This window comes from Protopterus annectens, chromosome 7.part1 (assembly GCF_019279795.1).
Source record: "Protopterus annectens isolate FY-2018-M chromosome 7.part1, PAN1.0, whole genome shotgun sequence".
Taxonomy (NCBI): Eukaryota; Metazoa; Chordata; order Ceratodontiformes; family Protopteridae; genus Protopterus; species Protopterus annectens.
The window spans coordinates 159,486,613-159,512,247 of record NC_056740.1 but is presented as its reverse complement, the minus strand read 5'-3'; the positions used below and the strand labels follow the sequence as shown (position 1 = coordinate 159,512,247).

At 42.8% G+C, this 25,635-nt stretch overlaps 1 protein-coding gene across 1 annotated transcript in view; it reads right to left on the bottom strand.

The window, feature by feature from the left end:
* The window catches only part of CCDC174 (coiled-coil domain containing 174), a 1,254,027-nt gene that overhangs the window by 865,061 nt on the left and 363,331 nt on the right, over positions 1-25,635 (bottom strand). The gene's annotated exons all lie outside the window — the stretch shown is intronic.

The window sequence follows — 25,635 nt, the reverse complement described above, 5'->3', positions numbered from 1 at the left end:
GAATTTTAAATCTGCACTTGCAGCTGGCTCAAAAGGAGGTTGAGTATGTTTTTCCAATACAAAGTTAAGGTCCCAGGCTGGAGTTGGGGCTCTCCTGGGTGGTCTTAAGTTTTTGGCCCCTCTGAGGAATTGCTTGAGCAGTGGAAGAGAGAAGAGGGGTGGTTCTGTGTTGTAATGAGCTAAAATGGCTGAGGCATGAATTTTGATGGAGGAAAAAGAAAGGCCCTTGTGAAGCATCTCAGTTAAGTATTGAAGAATCTGAGGTAAATTGGGTGCTGCTGTGCCCATCCCTTGAGTTTGGTTCCATGAAAATAATCTTTCTCATTTTTCAGCATACGATTTTCTAGTACTAGGCCTCCTTGCCTCCAGAATGACATCCAACACTTGTTTCACTAAGGGATGGTAACGGAGAGATCAGGTAATTAGCCAGGCTGCCAGGTTCAGGGTTTAAAGTTGAGGATGCAGAATCTGGCCCTCCTGCTGGGACAGCAGGGCAGGGGTCTGAGACAAGTGCCATGGTGCCAGCAGTGATACACTGCGCAAGAGGGGGTACCAGTGTTGGCGTGGCCAGTCTGGTGCAATCAGTATCGTCCTTGGTTTGCCCTGTTTGATCTTTAGTAGTACTTTGCAGAGGAGAGGCAGAGGAAGAAAGGCATAAACTGACAGATTTTTCCAGCTGAAGGACAGAGCATCCACTTTCCAAGTTTGTTTGTGGGGAGTCCTTGTGCAGAATTTGTCCAATTGGTAGTTCTGGGGGGAGGCAAACAGGTCTATATCTGGGATCCCCCATTTGTTTATCAACATGTTGAAAGTCTTTGGTTCCAGTTTCGACTCGTATGGGTCCATGAGATTTCTGCTTAGTTCGTCTGCCAGTGTATTTAGCTTTCCTGGCAGGAACCGAGTCTGTAGATGCACTTGGTAGCTCAAGTCTCTGTTCCACAGAGCCATGGCTAGTCTGCAGAGGGAATATGAATGGGTACCCCCCTGCTTGTTTATGTACCACATAACAGTGGTGTTGTTCGTCTTTACCATTAATTGCCCGGGAAGAATGTGGCCCTTGAAGGCTGTCAGAGCATTCTGTACAGCTAACATTTCTTTTTGATTGATATGCAGGTGCATTTGACTTGGGTTCCATTTGCCTTGAATGCACTTCCCTGCCAAGTGAGCCCTCCATGCATAGTCTGATGCGTCTGTTGTTAGGGTTTGGGCGGCAGGGGGTAGAGTGAATGGTAGTCCCTTGTTTTGCCTGCAGAGCAATCTTTCTCACTAAAGGAGCAGTAAGTTGAGAAGGGCTTGGAAATTTTAAAGTTAAGCCATTGAGACCATTTACCATAGGGGGGAGTCTTACTACTCCCTGATTTGGAAGTGGGAGCCCCCCACTGCTTAGTCCTGTGCGTACCTTGGGACTGAAGCATGGGTGTTCTGCTGGTTCGGAGTTTGGACTGAGAAGGCCTGGAAGAGGCAGGAAAGGACCAATTCTTAGAGGGCCAATGTCTACTAAATCTTGGAGGCTGTACATGTAGGAAATCTTTAACAGTTTGCATAGATTTAGTTTTTTCTCCATCTTTTTAAGTACTTCTTCTGCTTTGTTGCCAAACAAGCGGTCCTGATTTAAGGGAGCATCCAGCAATTTAGCTTTAACATGATCTGGCAAAGATTGCTCCTTAAGCCAAGCATGCCTTCTAAGTACAGACCCAGTGACAGCAGCCCTGCAAGATTCCTCTAGTGAATATATTGCAAAGTAAGTTTTCCAACTTGTTCAGCAGAATGCATTAAATCCTGTAAATCCTTATTTTCAGCACAGTCGAGAATCAACACCATTTTCTGTTTAAGCAATCCAATAATATGCTGCTGATACTTTAACATATGAAACTGTCAGTTTAAGGCCATAATGGCCAAGGATGCAGAAGTGTATACCTTCTTACCCCATCTATCCAGCGCCCTGAAATCTCTATCAGAGTGGTTAGGATTTTTGGCAGTAGTAGCCTTAATGCCCTTGGGTCCCTGTGAAATGGCCTCAGGATAAGCAGCAGGATTTTTAAAAAGGAACGTGTGAGAGTCAGGAACCCTGTAATATCTATCAGGCTTTCTGGGAGCAGGAGTTAAAGAGTCAGGGGCCAAGCTAGATTCCGAAAAGGCATCATCAACAATGTCCAGTACAGGGGGGATAGCAAAAGGCCTGTGTTGGGGCAGGAGTAAGACATCCCTAAGCCGCTTTTTAGAATCAGAGTAATCCTGGCTTTCCCAGCGAAAATGCTCCCTAAGAGTATGCAAGGTTTCACCAAAAGAGAAATCCTCTGGAGGGGAAGCAGAGGGAATAGAGTCATCTGCATCAGAATCCTCATAGGTAGATAAGGGTAAATCCTGGCCATCAGAGGAAAAGTACAGTTGTGTACACTTCCCATAAATGTAGATGTTCGGGTATATTCACTGTTGCAGTCATTACATTTGGGTAATCTGCTGGCAGGTCGCCCTCAGATGGCCTGATTAACAAAGCCTTGGGTCCTGCGTCGGTTGCTGTCCCTTCTTCCAAGACATCAGGTTGTCAGGCGTATAAAACATGCAGCCAACGCCATTACATCAGTTTTTCTTGCCCCAGATGTCAGGTGCCCCCCCAATGGGGAGCAAATAAACACAAAAACACAAAGGTATACCTCCAACCAAAAGCAAATACACCAAAAAGGCTTTTAAGCATAGTAAAGGAAAGGAGAGATATAGTCATTAAAAACTAGGGGGCTGGAGGGAGGGTAACCAGGACTGCAACAGTGAATACACTCAAACATCTACATTTATGGTAAGTGTACACAACTGTACTATGTTCTTTGTGTTTCACTGTTGCAGTCATTACAGTTGGGTAGATTCCCAAAGCTATGGTTGGGAGGAGAAGTTTATACAGCATTAGGGCCAGCTATAAGGCCCTGCAAGACAGCAGTGGCAAAGCCAGCTCTGGATTTAGAGAAAACTGGTAAATGATAGTGCTTGGTGAAAGTATGTACAGAACTCCAGGTAGCAGCTTCTAGGATATCCCTGGTAGAAAAACCTCGGAGAAAGGCTGCAGAAGTAGATGCAGCCCTGGTGGAGTGAGATCTGATCCCCTGGGGGATAGGTTTTCCACAGTGCTTATAGCAGAAATTAATGCAATGGCTTATCCATTTAGAAATGGTTTGTTTTATAACAGCCTTCCCCTCTGCTCCTGCAGTAAATGCTACCAACAATCGTTCAGATTTTCTTCGAGATTTAGTCCTGTCCAAGTAAAATCTTAGTTGTCTGTGCACATCCAAGGAATGCAGAATCTGTTCCCCTTTGTTCTGTGGATTGGGGAAGAAGGTTGGCAAACAAATGGACTGATTAAGAGCCACACTGGAAACCACCTTGAGCATGAAGGACGGAATGGTCTTGAGAGATACCCTGTCCGCATGAAAGATGATGAAAAGCTCCACTGCCATAAGGGCCTGTAATTCAGATATCCTTCTAGCTGAAGTGATTGCTAAAAGGAAGGCTGTTTTCCAAGAAAGAAATTTTAAGTCTGCAGTAGCAGCTGGCTCGAAAGGAGGTACAGTGAGTTTCTCCAAAACAAAGTTAAGGTCCCAGGCAGGGGTAGGAGCTCTCCTGGGTGGTCTCAAGTGTTTTGCCCGTCTGAGATACTGCTTGAGCAGAGAATGAGAGAAGAGGGGTGGTTCTGTGTTATAGTGAGCTGAAATAGCTGAGGCGTGGATTTTAATGGAGGAAAAAGACAGGCCCTTGTGAAGCATCTCGGTTAAGTATTGCAAAATCTGAGGTAAATTGGGCGCTGCTGTGCTCATCCCTAAAGACTGGTTCCAGGCACAGAATCTTTTCCATTTGTTAGCATAAGATTTTCTAGTACTAGTCTCCTCGCCTTCAAGATGACATCCATCACAGGTTTGCTGAGGGATGATAAGGGTGAATTTAAGTGATCAGCCAGGCTGCAACATTCAATGTTGGAAGCTGAGGGTGCAGAATTTGGTTCTCCTGCTGAGACAGCAGGGAAGAGGTCTGAGGCAGGTGCATGGAGATATTTGCAACACAGTGCGCAGGAGGGGGTACCAGTGTTGGCGCGGCCAGTCTGGAGCAATCAAAATCATCCTTGGTTTGTCCTGTTTGACATTTAGTAGAACTTTGGAGAGCAGAGGCAGAGGGGGAAAGGTGGAGACTGATAGTTTTTCCTGCTGAAGGACAGAGCATCCACTTTCCAGGCTTGTTTGTGGGGAGTCCTTGTGCAAAACTTATCCAACTGGTAGTTCTGGGGGGAGGCAAATAAATCTATGTCTGGGCTCCCCCATTCGCTTGTCAACATGTTGAAAATCCGTGGTTCCAGTTTCCACTCGTGTGGGTCCATGAGGTTTATGCTTAGTCCGTCTGCCAGTGTATTTAATTTTACTGTCAGGAATTGAGCTTGTAGATGCACTTGGTAGCTCAAGGCTGTGTTCCACAATGCCATGGCTAGTCTGCAGAGGGGGTAGGAATGTGTACCCCCCTGCTTGTTTATGTACCACATAACCGTGGTGTTGTCCATCTTTACCATTAGTTGTCCTGGAAGAATGTAGTCCTTGAAGGCTGTCAGAGCATTCTGTACAGCTAACATTTCTTTTTGATTGATATGTAGGTGCATTTGATTTGGGTTCCATTTGCCCTGAATGCACTTCCCTGCCAGGTGAGCCCCCCATGCATAGTCTGATGCATCTGTAGTTAGGGTTTGGGCAGCAAGGGGTTGTGTGAATGGTAGTCCCTTGTTTTGGTGGCAGGCTTCTGCCCATCATAGAAACTCTAGGCGTCGGCACGGTATGATAGGAATTATTTGCTTCCAGGCTGTGACAATGTTGACTCCATAGACTTTTTTGATGCCACTGTAGTTTCCTCATATGCAGTCTTGGAAATGGAATTAAAAGAATGCAGGAGGCCATGAACCTCAAGGCTTGCAGTATTTGTCTTGCAGATAGCAGGGTTTTAGTGGCCACTTTTTTGAAATATGTTACCAAATGAATTTGCTTCTCTGGCATGAGGAAAGCCATCTGGGCAGTTGTATTCAAGCTTTCACCCAGGAATATAATCTGTTTGACAGGGTACCAGCTATGATTTCTTTTTGTTTATGGTGTACTTCAGACAAGTTAGAACCCTTTTTACAAACGCCAGATGATTTAGAAGTATGCCCTCGTTTTCTGCCTGAATTAGACAATCGTCCAGGTATGGGTATATTTGAATATTTCTTTGCCTGCAAAATGCAATAACTGGAGCCAGGCACTTTGTGAATACCCTGTGCGCTGTAGACAAGCCAAAGTGCAGTGCAGAGAACTGATAATGCAAGTAGCCTGCTTTGAAGAGTAGGTATCTTCTGCAAGATTCCCTGATTGGGATGTGCAGGTATGCTTCTTTTAAATCTAGAGTTGCCAACCAGACATCTTTGCCTAGCATAGGAAGTAACTGGTGAAGAGTCAGAATCTTGAATTTTGGAATCTCCAGAAAGGTGTTTAGAGTAGACAGGTACCAGAAAAAGCCTGGAATAGAAACCTTGTCCATTTTCCTCTTCTGGTACCAGTTGAATAGCCCCCATGCTTAAGAGGGAAAGTACTTGTTTTTGAGCCTCTGCCCACTGATTTGGGGTCAGGTTTGGCCACCCATTTGGTTTTGGCAACGTGTGGAAATGAAGTCTGTATCCCTGGGACACTATATTTAAAACCCATTTGTCCTGGGTTATGAGTTCCCAGTTCTTTGCATGAAGAGCAATCTTTCCCCCCAAAGGGGAGGTTAAAAGATAAGTCCTTGGTAATTTTAAAAGGAAGTCATTGAGACTGTTTACTATAGGGTGTGTCTTGTTATTTCCAGATTTGGTAGTGGAGGCCCCCCACTGCTTAGTTCTGAGAGTCCCGAGACTGAAACCTGGGGTTTTTGCTGTGTCTGGGTTTGGCTTGAGAGGACCTGGAAGGGGCTGGAAAGGACCAATTCTTAGCAGGCCAGTGCCTACTAAATCTTGGAGGTTGCACTTGTAAGAAATCTTTAACAGTTTGCATAGATTTAACTTTATCTTCCATCTTTTTTAGAACTTCTTCAGCCTTATTGCCAAACAGGCGGTCCTGATTTAAAGGAGCATCCAACAATTTAGCTTTAACATGATCAGGAAAAGATTGCTCCTTAAGCCAAGCATGCCTTCTAAGCACAGACCCAGTAACAGCAGCCCTGCAGGAGGCCTCTAAAGAATCAAAACCACATTGTAAAGTATGTTTTCCAACTTTTTCAGCAGAATGCATTAAATCCTGTAAATCTTTATTTTCCACACAGTCAGGAATCAACATCATTTTCTGTTTAAGCAGTCCAATAATATGCTGTTGATATTTTAACATATGAAATTGGCAGTTTAAAGCTCTGATTGCCAAGGTTGCAGAAGTATAGACCTTTTTATCCCATCTACCCAGCACCCTGGAGTCTCTATCAGAAGGGGTAGGATTTTTAGCAGTAGAAGCCTTAATGCCCTTGGGTCCCTGAGAAATGGTTTCTGGATCTGCAACAGGATTTTTGAAAAGGAAACTGGACTCAGGAACCCTGTAGTTATCTGTCAGGTTTACTAGAAGCCGGAGGCAGGGAATCAGGGGCCAAACTGGATTACGAGAACACATCAGCAACAATGTCTAGTACAGGAGGTATAGCCAAAGGCCTATGCTGAGGTAGAAGAAGGAAATCCCTAAGATTCTTTTTTGAATCAGAAAATTCTGGCTTTCCCAGTGGAAATGCTCCCTTAAAGTATGTTAAGTGTCCCCAAAAGAAAAATCCTCAGGAGGGGAAGCAGAGGGAATGGAATCCTCTGCATCAGAATCCTCATAAGTAGGTATGGACAAATCCAGGTCATTAGAAAAGTCAGAAGAAACAGAATCCAGATCAGAAGATTGATAATCAAGCTCAGCCCTAGGCCTAGAGGGGGGTGGGGGGTTGACTACCCCTGATTACAGTAATTAGATCTTCAGCCATTTTTATCATTCGTTTTTTAGGCAAAGGGGCCTGAATATGTGGCCTGGGCGCCAGTTTTTTAGACATGGATCGAGATTTAGGCCTTAGTAATGAAGGCAGTGTCGATTTAATATGCAAGTCTGTAGGCCTGAAAACACCCTCAGAAGCCGGTGCCTGCACAGCAGCTCCAGACTCATCCAAGGTAGAGACATCCGCGGGTTCCATAGGTGAAGCATCTCGCGGCATACTGGACTCTGACTGGGTCTCAGTAGAGGCCTGCGAATCAGAAGTAGCGGGTATCAGGAGCTGCGAAAGCACCTCACTGAGTACCGGCGAACTGGCAACTGGCTTACGAGAAGTGTCGTTGGCAGTTTTGGATCTCGGTGGCCTGTCTCTGTCTTTATCTTTGCATTTTTTCGGAATCCCGGTAGTCAGATGGCTAACTGACGACATTTCTGGGTAATTAAACCGAAAACCGAAATATTTAGAGGCAAAGATGTACAAACGACGGATAGTGCGCTGATTAAATAAAGCACAAAACCGACAGCAAGGCACGTCGTGGTCAGGACCTTGGCAAGGAATACAGTATGAATGAAAATCTTTATGAGGTACTTGCTTACCACAAGTAATGCAATTATTAACTTTTACTGACATCGGTAAGGAGCAAGAAAAGGTTTCCCCAACAGGGTACTTAGCTTTAAGTTGAAGACTTTGGTTTTGAAACTCGAAAATGAAAATTTCAGGAGTTGGCCGACTGGCACTTGCGAACTGCTTCTGCTTCGGGCACCGCACTGCAAGAAAGACTGATGTAATGGCGTCGGCTGCATGTTTTATACCCCTGACGACCTGACGTCATGGAAGAAGGGACAGCAACCGACACAGGACCCAAGACTTTGTTAATCAGGCCGACTGAGGGCAACCTGCCAGCAGATTACCCAAATGTAATGACTGCAACAGTGAAACACGAAGAACATCAGAAATTTCAGAATCCTGATCAGAAGTATCATAAGCAAATTCAGTCCTAGAGCTCTTAGAGGGGGAAGGTTGGCTTCCCCTGATTAAAGTAATAAGGTCTTCAGCCATTCTTATTTGTTTTTTATGCATATAGGCCTGTTCATGTGGTCTGGGCGTCGTTTTTCTAGGCATGGATCGAGTTTTAGGCCTTGAAAAAGAAGATGGCGTTGGTTTAATATGCAAGTATGCAGGCCTGAATACACCCTCAGAAGCCGGTGTCTGCACAGTGGCTCTGGACCCATCCAAGGTAGAGACATCCTCAGGTTCCACAGTTGAAGCATCTCGTGGCATACCGGACTCCGAATGGGTCTCAGTAGAGGCCTGCAAATCTGAATTAGCAGGTATCAGGGGCTGCAAAAGTGCCTCACTGAGTACCGGCGAACTGGCGACTAGCTTAGTAGAAGCATCAGCAGCAGCTTTGGACCTAGGCGACCTGTCTCTGTCTTTATCTTTGCGTTTGTTTTGAATGTCGGTAGTCGGGTGGCTTACCGAAGACATATCTGGATAATTGAACAGAGTATCAAAATATTTGGAAGCGTAAATATACCGACGACCAATAGTTTGTTGTTTAAATAAGGCACAAAACCGACAGCGAGGTACGTCGTGGGAAGTGCCTAGGCAAGAAATACAGTACGAATGAAAATCTTTATGAGGTATTTGCTTTCCACAAGGAATACAATTATTGACTTTTACTGACATCGGTTTAGAGCAAGAAAAAGTTTCCCCAATGGGGTACTTAGCTTGAAGACTTCAGTTCTGAAACTCGAAAATGAAAATTTCAGGAGTCGGCCGACCGGCACTTGCGCACTGCTTCTGCTTCGGGCACCGCACAGCAAGAAAGACTGGGGTAATGGTGTCGGCTGCATGCTTTATACCCCTGACTACGTGACGTCATGGAATATGAGACAGCAACCGACGCAGGACCCAAGACTTTGATAATCAGGCCGAATGAGGGCTACTGCAAGCAGATAACCCAAATGTAATGACTGCAACAGTGAAGCACGAAGAACATCTCCTGTTACCAATTCTCTTTAAAGTTTTCAGTGTTAATATTATAGAACTGAAAGCAATACATGACTACAGAACAGTTTTAACATAAAATATGTACTTTGGGTAATAAAACTGGGGAAATAAAATCAAGTTAAAGCATGGCAGTTGAGTTCTAATACCAGAAAATATAAAATCATGCATTTTGGTGACAAAAGAACCATGGAGCTAAATGTTTCAAAGGTTCTGTAAACAATAAGTCACATCAAGACCAAGGGGAAGGGAGTCAGAAGCTTCATAAGATGTTTTCACGGTATCAGGGAGTTAGATACATGCCAGGGTGTTGACAGTAGCATGAACAAATACAGGAAATGATACAGAAAGAAGCATTACAGAAAAGCTGATGTTACCACACTATCATTATACACATTATATTACTGTGTGTATGCATACAACACGTATAAATCTTTCTAGGAACACTGCTAGGGAAGCAATCACAAGGGTCATAAGATGCTTTGCCATATACACCTTCAAGAAGACAATCTTAAAAGTTCTTGTTACCCATGTCAAGCACTTAATACTGCTTACCTTCCAAACTGAGGAAGGCCTTACATGATAAGTCTGGTGCAAATTTGTGCCTACCCATCCAATCATAAAGACTAGCCTTAATAACAGCCAAAGCAGTACTTTCTTTGAGCTGCAGTGGCAACTTATCCACAAGCTAGCAATACGCTACTAGGAACCTATTCCACCAGTGAGTCTTGTTTAAGTTTTAGAGTATATTTAGGTCTCTAGTGCAGGTGTTTGTAGAAGTACTGGTTTTGCAAAGAAACAGGAGGTCAAACAGGCAAACTTTTTCATGGCTTGAAAGCAATACACAGATCATCTCAGAGCAGACACTAGGTTAATAAGTACATGAGAAGTCATCCTAATCTTTCAGGATAGCGGAAGGAATTAAGACCTTTGGAGCCTTTCCAATTAAACACTATGCTTGAATCTCTAATACCAAAGGGAGCACTACATTCAATGATGGGTCCAATAAGGGAAGAATTAAGGGTGGGATGACTTCTCTGTCTCATGAAGATATTCCTTTGGTAATTAACTGGACCAGACAGAAGGATTTCCTAATACTGATAAGAAACATGATCACTGAATGAGAGAGTTGTCCATCTATGCATCCCAATCTTTTATCACTGTTTCTGTCTAAAGAGGAGTACCACTTAAATACATATGAAGTGTGAGCAGCTTTTCTGAAGAACACTACTGTGCTGCACTTGTTTGCATTTACCTTTTTCCTGTTTTCAGCACACCAGGTATGTACATATTCCAACCATTTATGGAGTGGTTTAGTGACAGTGGATGGGAAGATAACAATATACAGCTTGCAGTTATCGGCAGACTTGGTCAGCCACACTTCTAGGTTACTGGATTGGATGTCCTGCAAAATAAATACTAATCTTGAGAAGGTCTAAAATATATCTCTGTGGTACCCACCATGCATTAAAATTTGACATTCAGAGAATGCATCAGCAACATTCACAACCTGAGATCTGCTGGATAGCCAATTTTGCAAACCAGTGGACAACATAGGGCTCTACATTAAGTTTATTTAGTCTTTCAATAACTTTATCAATGGGAATAGTAACAAAAGCCTTGGCCAGGTCAAGGTAAGCAGTGAGCAGAAGGTGACCACTGTCCACAGTTGCTGTAACCTTTTCAAAGCAGCTCATTAGATTCAGGAGGCAGGACCTGCCCTTCACAAAACCAAAATGAGGAGGCTCTAGTTCCATTATGTTGCCAATATCCTCATAAATGAGTTATGCTATGACATATTGTATTAGCTTGTACATATAAGGTTGGTGGACCTATAATTACATGAGTCTGTAGAGGTAACACTCTTGTATAGGAGAGTTACAGTGGCCATTCTCCAGGCATCAGGCACAAACCCTGTAGACAGGCTGCAGTTTTGCAGATTAAGCAGAGGGTCGGATATTGCATACTTGGCACTGATAAAAATGCAACCTGGTATGTTGTCTGGTCCCATGGAAAAATAATTTTTAGCCTTTGACAGGTATTTTAAGACTTCTTCCAAGGTGACCGAGGAAAACTGAATATTCAGGTACAGTGGAGGAAACAATGCGAGTAGGTGGGGTAAAGTTTGCACTAAATAAGTCTGCTAATATACTGGTTATGTCCTTGGGATCAGTGTTTGTGATAAAATTATGAATGAGCTCACTGTATTGTGGAACATTATCCCTTAGTTTTCTGACATAGCTGAAGAAAGTTTTGCAATTTCCTGTAGCATCTATAAGTTCATATTTCACTTTACATTTTCTAGTAGCGCTCTTAAGTTCCTTGCTGGAATCCTTCAGTGTGGCAGGGAGATGGGAATTTCTTGCAACTTTTCATTATTTTCCTTCTTTTATTATACAGTTTATTGATATGGGAGTTTAACCAGACAGGTTTATTCCTGAGTCTAATGTTATATACATGATGGAGGGATACTGACTTTTCTTTGCAACTGTTTGGGTGCAGTTAAAAGTCAAAGATGAATGTGGCAGCATTTTTAGTTGGATTTACTTGCAATGGATTGTTGGGAATTTTGCATATGTCTTCTACAAGCTGAAGTAGGTCTGAAGTGGCTTAAGATAGTGACATTTATTAATGGCAGAGGAAAATTAAGCCTGACAGAGAAGATGACCAATTTACAGTAAGACATAATCGGGGATAAGGAGATGTGGGGTAGGGAACAGGTCAGTAAGGACCACGTCAAGGATGTTAGAGCCTCTAATGGGTAGTTTTACAATTTGCTCAGGCTTATCAGCATTAAGTCTAGGAAATGTTGAACTATTTTTTAGCGGTGTAAGTGTGTCAATCAGTTTTTGGGTAACTGAATTCCACTAGCAAAATGGTACTTGGTTTGATATTTAATGCCTCAATGGTTCTGAGGTAATTTTCATGATCTCTAGAGGACAGAAACAGGGATCTGTAGCTATCAGTGAAGTAATAATTGGATTTTTAAGGGTGATTTAAATTTGCAGGAGTTTCAAATTAGATTCATTGATAATCTGGTGCAAAAAAAAAATACTTTTTCTAACAAATGCAAACACCTCCCCATAGTTACTCAAGGGTCTGAAGGCAGGATAGGTGCTAAACCCTGGTACAGTGGGAATGCTGTCATTGATGTGGAACCATGTCTCAGTAAAGTACAGTTGTGTACACCTACCATAAATGTAGATGTTTGAGTGTCTTCACTGTTGCAGTCATGATTGTAGGGTTCTCCCCTGCTGGCAGGCAGCCCTCGGTCGGCCAGAATCCCAAAGTCTGGGTCCGGCGTCGGCTGTTCAACTCCGCTCCCTGACGTCAGAGTGCCAGGAGTATAAAGCTGACAGCCGACGCCATCTTTTCCAGTTTTTCTTGCCCCAGATGTCAGGAGTCCCAAAATGGAAATGATCCCAAAACCTTTGCAAATACACCTCAGAAGAATGGTGAAGAAAGGAACCACACAAAAGTAAAAATAAGAGGGGACAGGAGGGAGGGAAACCCAGACCGCAACAGTGAAGATACTCAAACATCTACATTTATGGTAGGTGTACACAACTGTAATATGTTCATCGTGTTTTACTGTTGCAGTCATGACTGTAGGGTAGAATCCCAAAGCTGAAAGAAAGGGAAGAGGTCATAAAGAAGAAGGGGCGGCTAAAAGGCCCTGCAGGACTGCAGAGGCAAAGCCTGCCCTGGACTTAGAGTAGAGAGGCAAATTGTAGTGCTTAGAGAAAGTATGCACTGAACTCCAAGTTGCAGCTTCCAAAATATCCTTGGTAGGAACTCCCCTGAGGAAAGCTGCAGAAGTGGCAGCAGCTCTGGTGGAATGAGTTCGTATGCTCCCTGGGATTTGCTTTCCATGGTGTGAATAACAAAATCTAATTCCATGAGCAATCCATTTAGAAATGGTTTGTTTAGAAATGGCTTTACCTTGTGAACTGGAAACATAAGAAACAAACAATTGTTCTGATTTTCTGATGTCCTTGGTTCTGTTCAGGTAAAAACGTAGCTGTTTTGAGGAGTGGGGAAAAAGGTTGGCAAGTGGATAGTTTGATTTAAAACCACTTTGGAAATCACCTTAGGCATGAAGGTCGGATTAATCCTCAAGGATACCCTGTCTTGATGGAAAATAATATAAGGTTCTACCGCCATAAGAGCTTGTAACTCTGAAACTCTCCTGGCAGAGGTTAGTGCCAACAGGATAGCTGTCTTCCAAGATAAAAACTTGATGTCAGCAGAAGCGGCAGGCTCAAAAGGAGGTAAGGTTAGTTTTTCCAAAACATAATTGAGATCCCAAGCAGGAATAGGAGGAGATCTAGGAGGTCTTAAGTTCTTAGCTCCTCTGAGGAACTGTCTCATGAGCTGGTGGGAAAAAATTGGAGGGTCTGTATTATAATGAGCAGAAATAGCAGAAGCATGGATCTTAATGGAAGAGAAAGAGAGACCCTTAGGTAAGAGATCCGTCAAGTAAAGTAGAATTAAAGTAATGTTAGGAAGAAGAGGATCAGAGTCCTGAGCCTGCATCCAGGAACAAAATCTTTTCCATTTTCCTGCATAAGATTTCTTAGTGCTAGGACGTCTGGCTTCTAAAATGACATCCATAACCTGCTTGGGTAGAAAAGAAGAAATCAAGGGCCCTGGATTAACCAGGCCGCCAGGCTGAGAGTTCTGACATGAGAGTGTAGAACCTGACCCTGATGTTGGGACAGAAGGTTCGGAGACTGAGGTAAAATCCAAGGGGGCTTCAGGCATAGGTTTATTAGGGTTGGATACCAAAACTGCCGAGGCCAATTCGGAGCCAACAAGATTATCATCTTGGGTTTGTCCTGTTTTATCTTCAATAAAACTCGTGGAAGAACAGGTAGAGGCAGAAAGGCATATCCTGAGAGGTTCCTCCAACTGAATGACAGGGCATCCACTTTCCAAGCCTCTCTGTGGAATGTCCTGGTGCACAAATTCTGTAGCTGATGATTTAGATGGGATGCAAAGAGATCTACGTGAGGACATCCCCATACTGCTGTTATCATCCTGAATACTTTGGTGTCCAGAATCCACTCGTGTGGATCCGAAAGGTTTCTGCTCAAACTGTCTGCCAGTAAGTTTTGTTTCCCTGGTAGTAAATGAGCTTGAAGATCCAGATTGCAAGCTAGAGCTGTGTTCCATAAATCCATGGCTAGTCTGCAAAGGGGGTAGGAATGAGATCCCCCTTGCTTGTTTATGTACCACATAACTGTGGTGTTGTCTGTCCGTATTAGTAGTTGTCCTGGTTGTATGAGATTCCTGAAGGCCAACAGAGCTTTCTGAACAGCTAACATTTCCTTTAAATTGATATGCAGGTGCTTCTAATCCTTTGTCCAAAGGCCCTGCAGACAACTGCCCTGAAAATGGGCTCCCCAAGCTAATCTGAGGCGTCTGTGGTCAGAATCTGAGAGGCAGGAGGTAGACGGAAGGGCTTCCCTTTGTTTAGAGCACATGCCCTGGACCACCAAAGAAATTCCTTTTGAAGACAAGGAAGGACAGGAATCAGTATGTCCAAACTGTGGTAATGCTGAGACCATACACTTTTTAGGTACCACTGTATTTTTCTCATGTGTAGTCTTGCATATGGTACGAGAAGGATGCAGGAGGCCATGTAACCCAAAGCCTGCAGGAATTTCCTTGCAGATAGATGGGTTAGAGTTGCCAAGGCTTTGAAAGTTGCTGCCAGCTGTAACTGTTTTTCGGATGTCAGAAATGCCATCTGGGCTGTAGTGTTTAGAAGAGCACCCAGAAAAGTTATCTGTTGTGAAGGTGTCAAATTTGACTTTTTTATGTTTACAGAGAATCCCAGGAATTTTAGGAGGTTTTGTACGAAGTCCAGGTGCTGGAGTAAGACATCCTTGTTGTCTGCCTGAATTAGACAATCGTCCAGATAAGGGTAAATTTGAATTCCCTTGAGTCTGCAGTAAGCTGCTACTGGAGCCAGGCATTTGGTAAAGACCCTGGGCGCAGTAGACAATCCAAAGGGCAGCGCAGAGAACTGAAAGTGCCTCGATCCGGCCTTGAACCTGAGGTATTTTCTGTGATCCTGCCTGATGGGACTGTGTAAATATGCCTCCTTTAAATCCAAAGTCACCATCCATGCATCCTTGGACAGCATTGGAAGTAGCTGCTGTAGAGTAAGCATCTTGAATTTTGGAATCTCTAGAAAGGTGTTCAAGACCGACAGATCCAGAATGGGTCTCCATGAATTTTGCTTTCTTGGGACTAGAAAGAGCCTTGAATAAAACCCTTTTCCCATCTCTGAAAGAGGTACCAGTTCTATGGCATTCATAGCCAAAAGAGCCTCCACCTGGTTTAAGGCCTCCGTCCATTGATGTTTTGGAAGGTCTGGCCATCCGCTTGGCCTTGGCAAAGTATGAAAATGGAATTTGTAACCTCTTCATTTGTCCTGGGTTATTTGAGTCCAATTTTGGTAAAAAAGAGAGAGTTTTCCTCCGAGAAGGGCTTCCAGGCAAGACGTTCCTGTTAGCCAACAGAGGGAGTCATTGAGTTTGTTTCCTTTGAGACTGTAGCCTGTCCTCTCCTCCCCTAGGGGTAGAAGCAGTCCATTGCCTTGGCCTGTAAGCAGCTTGTGTTTGAGGCCTCCCTCTGGAGCGTCTATATCTACCCCTTTGAGGCCTGTCTGAAGAGGGAAAGGACCAGTTTTTTGATGGCCAATTCCTGCTAAATCTAGGAGGCTGTACTTGTAAGAAATCTTTAACTGTTTCTGTGGATTTCGCCTTATCCTCCATCTTTTTAATCACCTCTTCAGCTTTAGATCCAAACAAAACATTATGCTGAACAGGAGCATCCAATAATTTAGCCTTTACATGTTCAGGTAAATTTTGTTCCTTTAGCCATGCATGTCTTCTAATGACTGTGCCAGAGGCCGCAGCCCTACAAGAAGCTTCCAAGGCATCAAGTCCACAGTGTAAAACATGCTTCCCAACTTGTTCAGTGGTATGCAATAAATCATGTAATTCCTTATCCTCTGCACAGGCAGAAATGGAAGTAAATTTCTGTTTTAAGACAGACAAGAGAAATTGCTGATATTTCATCATATGAAACTGACAGTTTAAAGCCCTAATGGACAAAGTAGCAGAAGTGTACACCTTTTTGCCCCATCTTTCCAAGGCTCGACAATCCTTTTCAGTAGGAATAGGATTTTTGGCAGTAGCGGCCTTAACACCCTTAGGACCCTGAGAAATGATTTCAGGGTCAGCAGTAGGATTCTTGAATAAAAACTGATGGGAATCAGGAACTCTGTAATACCTATCAGGCTTAACAGGAGCAGGAGGAAAAGAATCAGGGGTTAAATTAGCCTCCGAAAAGGCATCATCCACAATATCCAAAACAGGAGGAATAGCCAGGGGGCCTATGTTGGGGAAGAAGAAGAAAATCCCTCAGTCTTTTCTTGGATTCTGAATACTCCTGTCCCTCCCAGTGAAAATGTTCCCTCATTTCATGCAGTTTCCCCAAAAGAAAAATCCTCAGGAGGAGAAGCTGAAGGAATGGATTCATCCGCATCAGAATTCTCATAAGGAGGAAAAGAATATTCCTGATCAGAAGAAGAAACTGAGGAAACAGAAGCCTGATCAGAGGAATCATAATAAACATCAAACTGGAACAACAGGAACCAAGCAGGAATAAACAACGAACACAAAGTCCACCAAAGGATTTATTGCACACTGAAAAATCTCTCTCTCTGACGTCTCGGCCAAAGCCTTCAAGGAGAATAAAATGCTTACATAGCATAGCACTATATATACACCAGCAATAAAATAATTATACAATTAATCAATTTAAACAACATCTTAACAAGATAATGCTTTCCAATTGAGCTCTTCATTTAGCCCAAAAGGAGACATGGTTTTAAATTTTAAAATATACACAGTTTCTTTCTGCACTAAAAGAGTTTTTATACTCATATTATTAAAGAAAGACATACAAATTTGTTCCAATACTGTCCCTTTCAAACCATTACTACAATTATTATGAACTTCTGAAAAATGTACTGCCACAGGGCTATCCTTTTTACAATTCCTAATATCTCTAACATGTTCTAAAAATCTAGTTTTAAATGCCCTCTTTGTCTCCCCGATGTAAAATTTGTTACAGGGACATTGTAAAGCATATATCACACCCACAGAATTACAATTAAAAAAACCATGACTATCAAATCTAACATTATTAATAAATTCAAAATTAGTTACAATATGTTTACAAGCTTTACACTTGCCACAGGGGAAAGTTCCAACTCGAACAGGTTCACTATACATTTTTAAAGAAGGCATAACAAACTTGGCTTTCACCAAAAAGTTTTTTATATTTTTACCTTTACGGTAAGAAAACTTAATATGCAAATTTAACCATTGCTGTACATTCCTTAAAGAGCATAAATAATGCCAAAAACAGCTAACTATATCAAGAAAATGTTTGGTAAAGCAACCAAATGTAGTTACAAAATAAATATTATCCCTATTTACACTTAGATCATTCTGTCGTATCATATTCCACCCCATAATACTGCTATTCCTATCATAAATAGATTTTTCAACTCTGGGTTTAACTCCTGTCAATAATCTTATAAAGCTTTTCTCCAAAATATCCTTACTATAACCTCGGGTTAAAAAAGATTTAACCAAAAAACCCATTTCTTTATGGAAAATGTTAGATCTATTACAAAGTCTATAGATACGTAACATTTCACCGTAGGGTAAAGCATTAATTATATGAGAAGGGTGCCCACTGGTACCATGTAAATATTGGCATGTCCCTTCAAATTTTTTATTGGGTGAAGTAACAATGTTTTTACCATCAGATATATCTAATACCACATCCAGAAATGGAATAACATGTCCAATATTCAATCCATCAAATTTTATCAAATATTTGTTAATATTAATCTCATTGAAAAATTTATTAATTTCTTCCTTGTTACTATCAACCAAAAATATTAAATCATCAACATACCTAAAGTATTGAACAACATGTTCATGAAAGAATTTATGCTTATAAATAACTTCCAATTCAAACAATCCCATGAATAGATTGGCATACATGGGGGCAAATGAAGCCCCCATGGCTGTACCTTGCAATTGGTGGTACAAAACATTATTAAACTCAAAAAAATTATGAGTTAAACAAAAATGTATCAATTCAATAATATACTCCGTAGCAGGAGAATCTCCTAGAAAAAAATCTTATAGCCTCCAATCCAAACTGGTGTATGATACTTGTATATAGGCTTTTTACATCTATACTAACCCATAACATATTATGATTTAATTTAGTACGTTTTACTTTATCCAAAAAGTCAAAAACGTCACTTATGTATGAGGGTAGTTTTCTAACATATGGAGACAAAAAATGGTGTAAAAAAACACCCAGGTTATGTAAAAAATATTCAGACCCAGATACTATAGGCCTCCCTGGAGGTCTGTACAAATTCTTATGGATTTTGGGTAAGCAATAAAACAGGGCCATTTTACAGCCTTCAACATGAAACTTTTTTTTTAACATCCGACTGACAAAAATAACCTAATCTTATTCCTTTATTAATTAACTCCTTATATTCATCAATAGATGTGTAGTAAACTTCAGGATTAACAGCTTTATATGTGTTAACATCACACAAATGTTTCATACACATACTTAAATAATCAGAAAAATACATAACTACTAGTTTGTTGCCCTTATCTGATGGTTTAAATACAATGTCATCCATCTTGCTTAAAGTTAGTAAAGCTTTCCATTCTTGAGATGACATGTTATAGTTTATATTAGACCTGTCGCTCATAAATTCTTTATGAGCTAGCTCGGTAAAATGATTTACCAAACTGACAAACTGGCATACCTCCCCATTTAAAACATCAGGCATGAAAGTACTTTGTGAAGGAACCTTAGAAGTATCAAAACTATAATATGCATTATTTTCAGTTTCAGAATTACAAGAGTAAAAGCTGTCCAATGAACTATCTATACATATATCTATATATAAAAACTGATGGGAATCAGGAACTCTGTAATACCTATCAGGCTTAACAGGAGCAGGAGGAAAAGAATCAGGGGTTAAATTAGCCTCCGAAAAGGCATCATCCACAATATCCAAAACAGGAGGAATAGCCAGGGGGCCTATGTTGGGGAAGAAGAAAATCCCTCAGTCTTTTCTTGGATTCTGAATACTCCTGTCCCTCCCAGTGAAAATGTTCCCTCATTTCATGCAGTTTCCCCAAAAGAAAAATCCTCAGGAGGAGAAGCTGAAGGAATGGATTCATCCGCATCAGAATCCTCATAAGGAGGAAAAGAATATTCCTGATCAGAAGAAGAAACTGAGGAAACAGAAGCCTGATCAGAGGAATCATAATAAACATCCTGCCTTGGCCTTTTGTCTGGAGGGGGATGAGAAAGTACAGTTTTGTACCTACCATAAATGTAGATGTTCGAGGATCCACATTGCTGCAGTCCTAACACTTGGGTAGTCCGCTGTCCCAGTCGGCCCGAATACCAAAGTATATGGCTGACGTCGGTCAAGGCGCATTAGTCTGACGTCAGGACGTCAGGGTACTAATGCGCATGACCGACGTCATATCCTCAGTCTTTTCTTGCCCCAGATGTCAGAAGACCCTAAAAAGATAAGGCCAAAACCAAAAACACCAAACACTCCTGCACCAAAAATATGTACAATATATACAAAATTACAAGAGTATAACCTCACCCACACAACCACCCCTAAACACAGAGGTGAAGGAGGGAGGGTAAATTGGACTGCAGCAATGTGGATTCTCGAACATCTACATTTATGGTAGGTACAAAACTGTACTATGTTCTTCATTCCACATTGCTGCAGTCCTAACACTTGGGTAGAATCCCAAAGCAGAGGTAAGGGAGGCTGGCAAATCATAAAGAAGCAGGAGCTGTCAACATGCCTTGCAAAATAGCTGTGGCAAAACCAGCCCTAGATTTAGAGTAGAGAGGAAGGTGGTAATGCTTAGAGAAAGTATGCACTGAACTCCAAGTAGCTGCCTCCAAAATATCCTTAGTTGCCACCCCCCTTAGAAATGCTGTAGAAGTGGCAGTAGCCCTAGTGGAATGAGGCCTAATCCCAGCTGGAATCTCCTTGCCATGATGGGAGTAACAAAATGCAATGCAAAATCCAATCCACTTAGAAATAGTTTGTTTTGACACAGGCTTGCCCTGAGAACTCAAAGCAAAAGAAACAAACAACTGCTGAGACTGCCTAAAATCCTTAGTCCTGCTTAAATAATAACGCAACTGCCTGTGTACATCTAAAGTGTGCAAAATCTTTTCCCCCTTATTTTGGGGATCTGCATAGAAAGTAGGCAAATGAATAGTTTGGTTTAAAGCCACACTAGAAACCACCTTAGGCATAAAAGAAGGATTAGTACGTAATGATACCCTATCCTTATGGAAAATCAAAAAGGCTCTACCGCCATAAGGGCCTGCAATTCAGAAACCCTTCTTGCAGAAGTAATGGCCAACAAAAGAGCAGTCTTCCATGACAAGTATTTCAATTCAGCAGTAGCCGCAGGCTCAAAAGGTTGTAGAGTAAGTTTCTCCAACACAAAATTGAGATCCCAAGCAGGAGTAGGAGCTCTCATGGGGGTCTTATATTCTTTGCCCCTCTAAGAAATTGCTTGAACAAAGGATGCGAAAACAATGGTGGGTCACAATCATAGTGAGCTGAAATTGCTGCAGCATGAATCTTAATGGAAGAGAAAGACAAACCTTTGTCCAATAACTCAGTAAGATATTGAACAGCCACACTCAAATTAGGCTCAGAAATCTCCAAATTCTTTGCTGCACTCCAAAATAAAAATCTCTTCCATTTTCTCGTACACTTTCCTTGTACTAGGTCTTCTGGCTTCCATAATCACATTTAAAACTTGTTGAGGAAGTTGAGACCTGCTGTGTTTCAAAACAGAATATGCCAGGCTGTTAGATGAAGAGAGTGAAGCTTGACATTGAGCAGATGACCGTCCCTCTGAGACAACAGGTGTGGAATCAAAGGTAAAGGCCATGGAGGCTTCCTTACCAGACTCCTCAGTAATGGGTACCAGTGTTGCCGAGGCCAATCTGGAGCTATTAAAATCATCCTTGGCTTGTCTTCTCTGACCTTTAGGAGCACCTTTGGGAGAAGAGGCAGAGGTGGAAAGGCATACACATGAAGATTTTTCCAACTGAAAGAAAGAGCATCCACTTTCCAAGCTGTGTGATGAAACCTCTTTGTGCAAAACTTTGGCAGCTGGTGGTTTAGTGAAGAAGCGAACAGATCTATGTCTGGAGTTCCCCATGACACTGTCAATTTCCGAAATACATGAAGATCCAGTTTCCACTCGTGGGGATCCATGATTTGTCTGCTTAACACATCTGCTAAGGAGTTCTGTGCTCCCGGCAGAAACCTTGCCTGAAGAGTTAGTTGCAAGCTGAGCGCAGTCTCCCATAAAATCATTGCTTGCCTGCATAACGGGTAAGAATGTGTTCCCCCTTGTTTGTTGATGTACCACATGACAGTTGTGTTGTCTGTTAGAATCAACACCTGCCCTGGAAGAAGCAACTCCTTGAAAGCCATTAATGCAAACTGGACTGCTAACATCTCCTTCATGTTGATATGTAGATGCTGTAGTCTGGCAGGCCACTTGTCTTGTATCCACTTTCCATTTAGATGAGCTCCCCAAGCAATGTCTGAGGCATCTGTCGTTAGAATCTGACTCGCCTCTGGCCGGGTCACAGAGAGTCCCTTGTTTAGGTGACATTCCTGAGCCCACCACAAAAATTCCTGTTGAATGCAAGGTATTATTTGAATGACAGTGTCCAAATCCTGGCAGTGCTGTGTCCATACATTTTGAGATACCATTGCAGCTTCCTCATATGCAGTTTGGCATTGGGAAGCACCAGAATACAAGATGCCATGAACCCTAAGGCTTGAAGGACTGTCCTTGCAGTCAGCCCGGACTGAAGAGATAGTTGATGGAAGTAAATGGAAAGATTATTTTGTTTGTCCGGGGTTAAAAAGGCCATCTGGGCTGCTGTATTCAGTCTCACACCCAGAAAGCACATGTCTTGAGAGGGTACTAGACTGGACTTTATTTCGTTCACAGAATACCCTAGGCATCTTAGCACTGCTATCACATATTCCAAATGCTGTAAAAGGTCTTCCTTTTCTTGAGCCAGAATCAGGCAGTCGTCCAAGTAAGGATAGATTTGTATTCCTTTTAGCCTGAAGTAAGCTATCACTGGAGCCAGAACCTTTGTGAATACTCTGGGCAGTAGATAAGCCAAAGGGCAATGCAGAGAACTGATAATGGGAATTCCCAGCTCGAAAGCAGATACTTCCTGCAACTTAGCCTGATAGGCACATGAAGGTAAGCCTCCTTGAGATCTAAAGTTACCATCCAGTGATCTTTTCCCAGCAGAGGTAAAAGCTGTTGTAACGTCAACATTTTGAACTTGGGAATGTCCAGATAAGTGTTGAGGATAGATAAATCCAAAATTGGTCTCCACGTGTTCCCCTTCTTTGGTACTAGGAACAGGCGAGAATAAAATCCTAGGCCCCTTTCTGGCACAGGAACCGGCTGAATGGCCCCTATTTGGAGTAACAGAGAAATTTGCTTGTGAGCCTCTTTTCTTTGTAGAGGAGGAATGTCTGGCATGCCTTTGAAAGGAGGCAAGGTATGGAAATAAAACCTGTAACCGTGGTGAATGATATCCAATACCCATCTGTCTTGGGTAATTAAATCCCAATTTTCTTTGAAAAGAGCCAGCCTTCCTCCCAAAGGTGCTGCCAGGCGAGAATGTACTGGCAGCTGAAAAGGCAGGTCATTGGGTCTGTTTACGAAAGGACTGACCCCTGCCCTCACCAGAAGACTGAGCAGGTGAACTCCCTGTTCTAGGCCTAAAAGAACCTTGAGCTCTGCCCCTACCACGTCCTAGACCTACCCCTAGACTGGGAATCATAAGCAGGATATGTCCATCCCTTAGTAGGCCAATTTCTACTAAACCGGAGGCTGCACCTGCAAAAATCTTTAACAGTCTGCATAGACTTAGCCTTGTCCTCCATTTTCTTTAAAACTGCTTCCACAGGCGAACCAAACAACACGTCAGACTGTAATGGAGCATCCAAAATCCTTGTCTTAACATGCTCAGCTAAATTCTGATCCCTCAACCAGGCGTGCCTACGAAGAACAGAACCAGTGGCAGCCACCCTCGAGGAGGCCTGCACAGCATCAAAACCACATTGCAAGGAATGCTTACCCACCTGTTCAGACACATGAACTAAATCCTGCAACTCTTTACACTCAATACCTTCCGCCAGAGCATCCACCTTAGACTTCAATTGTGAAAGGAGATAATTCTGATATTTTAACATGTGAAACTGGCAATTCAACGCCCTCATGGCTAAAGTGGAAGAAGTATACACTTTCTTTCCCCATCTATCCAAAGCCCTTGCCTCTTTATCAGGAGGAACAGGATTTTTAACAACAGAAGCCTTAACACCTTTAGGCCCCTGAGAGACAGTTTCGGGTCTGCCCTAGGACTCTTAAAAAGATACTTATGAGCTTCAGGCACCCTATAGTACCTATCTGGTTTAACTGGGGCAGGAGGCAAAGAATCAGGGTTCAGGGAAGCCTCTGCAAAAACATCTTCCACCACATTCAGAACAGGAGGTATAGCTAAAGGCCTATGCTGGGGTAACAACAAGAATTCCCTAAGCCTCTTCCTGGAATCAGAGAAATCTTGACCTTCCCATTTAAAATGCTCCCTCATGGAATGAAGAGTCTCTGAAAATGAAAAATCCTCAGGAGGAGAAGCTGAAGGAGTAGAATCATCCACATCAGAATCAGAATAAGGAGGATACTGCTGCAAGTCTTCAGCCGAAGACTCAGAAGCCTCCGAACACTGCTCAAAACTCTCAAACTCAGGTTCCACCCTAGGCCTCTTATCAGGAGGGGCATAGAACCTCTAATCATAGTAATCAAATCCTCTGCCATTTTAAGCATATGTTTCTTAGGCAAAGATCCTGAAGAGCTAGGAGAAACCCCCACTGAAGTTAAACCTGGCCTGCCTCTCAAAGAAGCCTTGGAAACAGAAGGGGAGGCTCTAACCACCTTAGGAAGAGAGGGAAGAACAGCCACCTGAGAAGCCCCTTCAGCCTGGCCTACCTCCTGAGAGGACACATCTTGTAACAGTAAAGTCTCTCCCTGAGACTCCAAAGAAACTCCTGGCAGAACCTCCGGCTCCACTGAGCCTTCTAAAGAACCGACGTCCGGGACTGACGGTTCTTCCAATCTAGGCTTTGCTGCTTTGTCCTTGCGCTTTTTGGACAAAGCGGGCGTCGGAGCATCCGACGGCATTTTATAATTACAACGCTTCCCAAACACTAACCTGGCACAGTCTAACCTTCTCTTAATAGTGCGTTTGTTAAATCTAGCACAAGAGCGGCATCCAACAACGTCGTGCTCAGGCCCTAAACAAGGTATACACAAGGTATGGTAATCCCTATGAGGTATCTGTTTCCCACAAGAAATACAGTTATTCACTTTTTCTGACATCCGGTTAAATACTGAGGCAAGAAAAACCAAAATATTCTAACGGCGTACTTAGCCAACTTTGATTCGGTCTGAAACTCCGACTTCAGAAAATTTCAGAACGCCAACCTGCACTCGCAAAATTGCTTCTGCATCGGACCATGCGGCAAAAAAGACTGAGGATATGACGTCGGTCATGCGCATTAGTACCCTGACGTCCTGACGTCAGACTAATGCGCCTTGACCGACGTCAGCCATATACTTTGGTATTCGGGCCGACTGGGACAGCGGACTACCCAAGTGTTAGGACTGCAGCAATGTGGAATGAAGAACATCCCCTAATCATTGTAAGTAAATCCTACACCATCTTGAGTAACTGTTTCTGTGACTTGGGAGCCAGTTCAGAAGAGGCCTGTGTTGAAGTCTTTGTTTTTGAAGGAGTCTTTGCCTTTGGCTTTGCCTTTACTTGAAGCTGAGTATGCCTGAAAACCCCTTCAGAAGCCGGTACCTGCACAGCGGCTCCGGACCCATCCGAAGGAGCGTTGTCCGAAGGTCCTGCAACAGAAATATTTAAAGGCCTAGTTGGGTCCTCATGAGAGTCCGTTTCGGCCATCGGTTCTGAAATGGCCGACGACAGGGGCTGCAAAAGTGCCTCACTGACGACGGCCGAACCTGAAGCTGGCTCCACATGTGCGCTATCATCAGATTTGGACCTCGGAGGCCTGTCTTTATCCTTGCGACGCTTGTGAACTCCGGTAGAAGGAAGCATATCCGACGACATTTTGTAGTTAAATCATCTACCGAAGTAATGAAAAGCAAAATCGTACCTTCGCTTAATTGTACGTTGATTGAATCTAGCACAAAACCGACAACTAGCTACGTCGTGGTCAGGGCCCAAGCAAGGAATACAGTAAGAATGAAAATCCTTATGAGGTATTTGCTTCCCACAAGAAATACAATTATTAACTTTTTCTGACATCGGAGTGGAGCAAGAAAAAAGTTTCCCCAACGGGGTACTTAGCTTTGAGTGGAGAAGAAAGTCTTCGGACCGAAGTACGTAGAA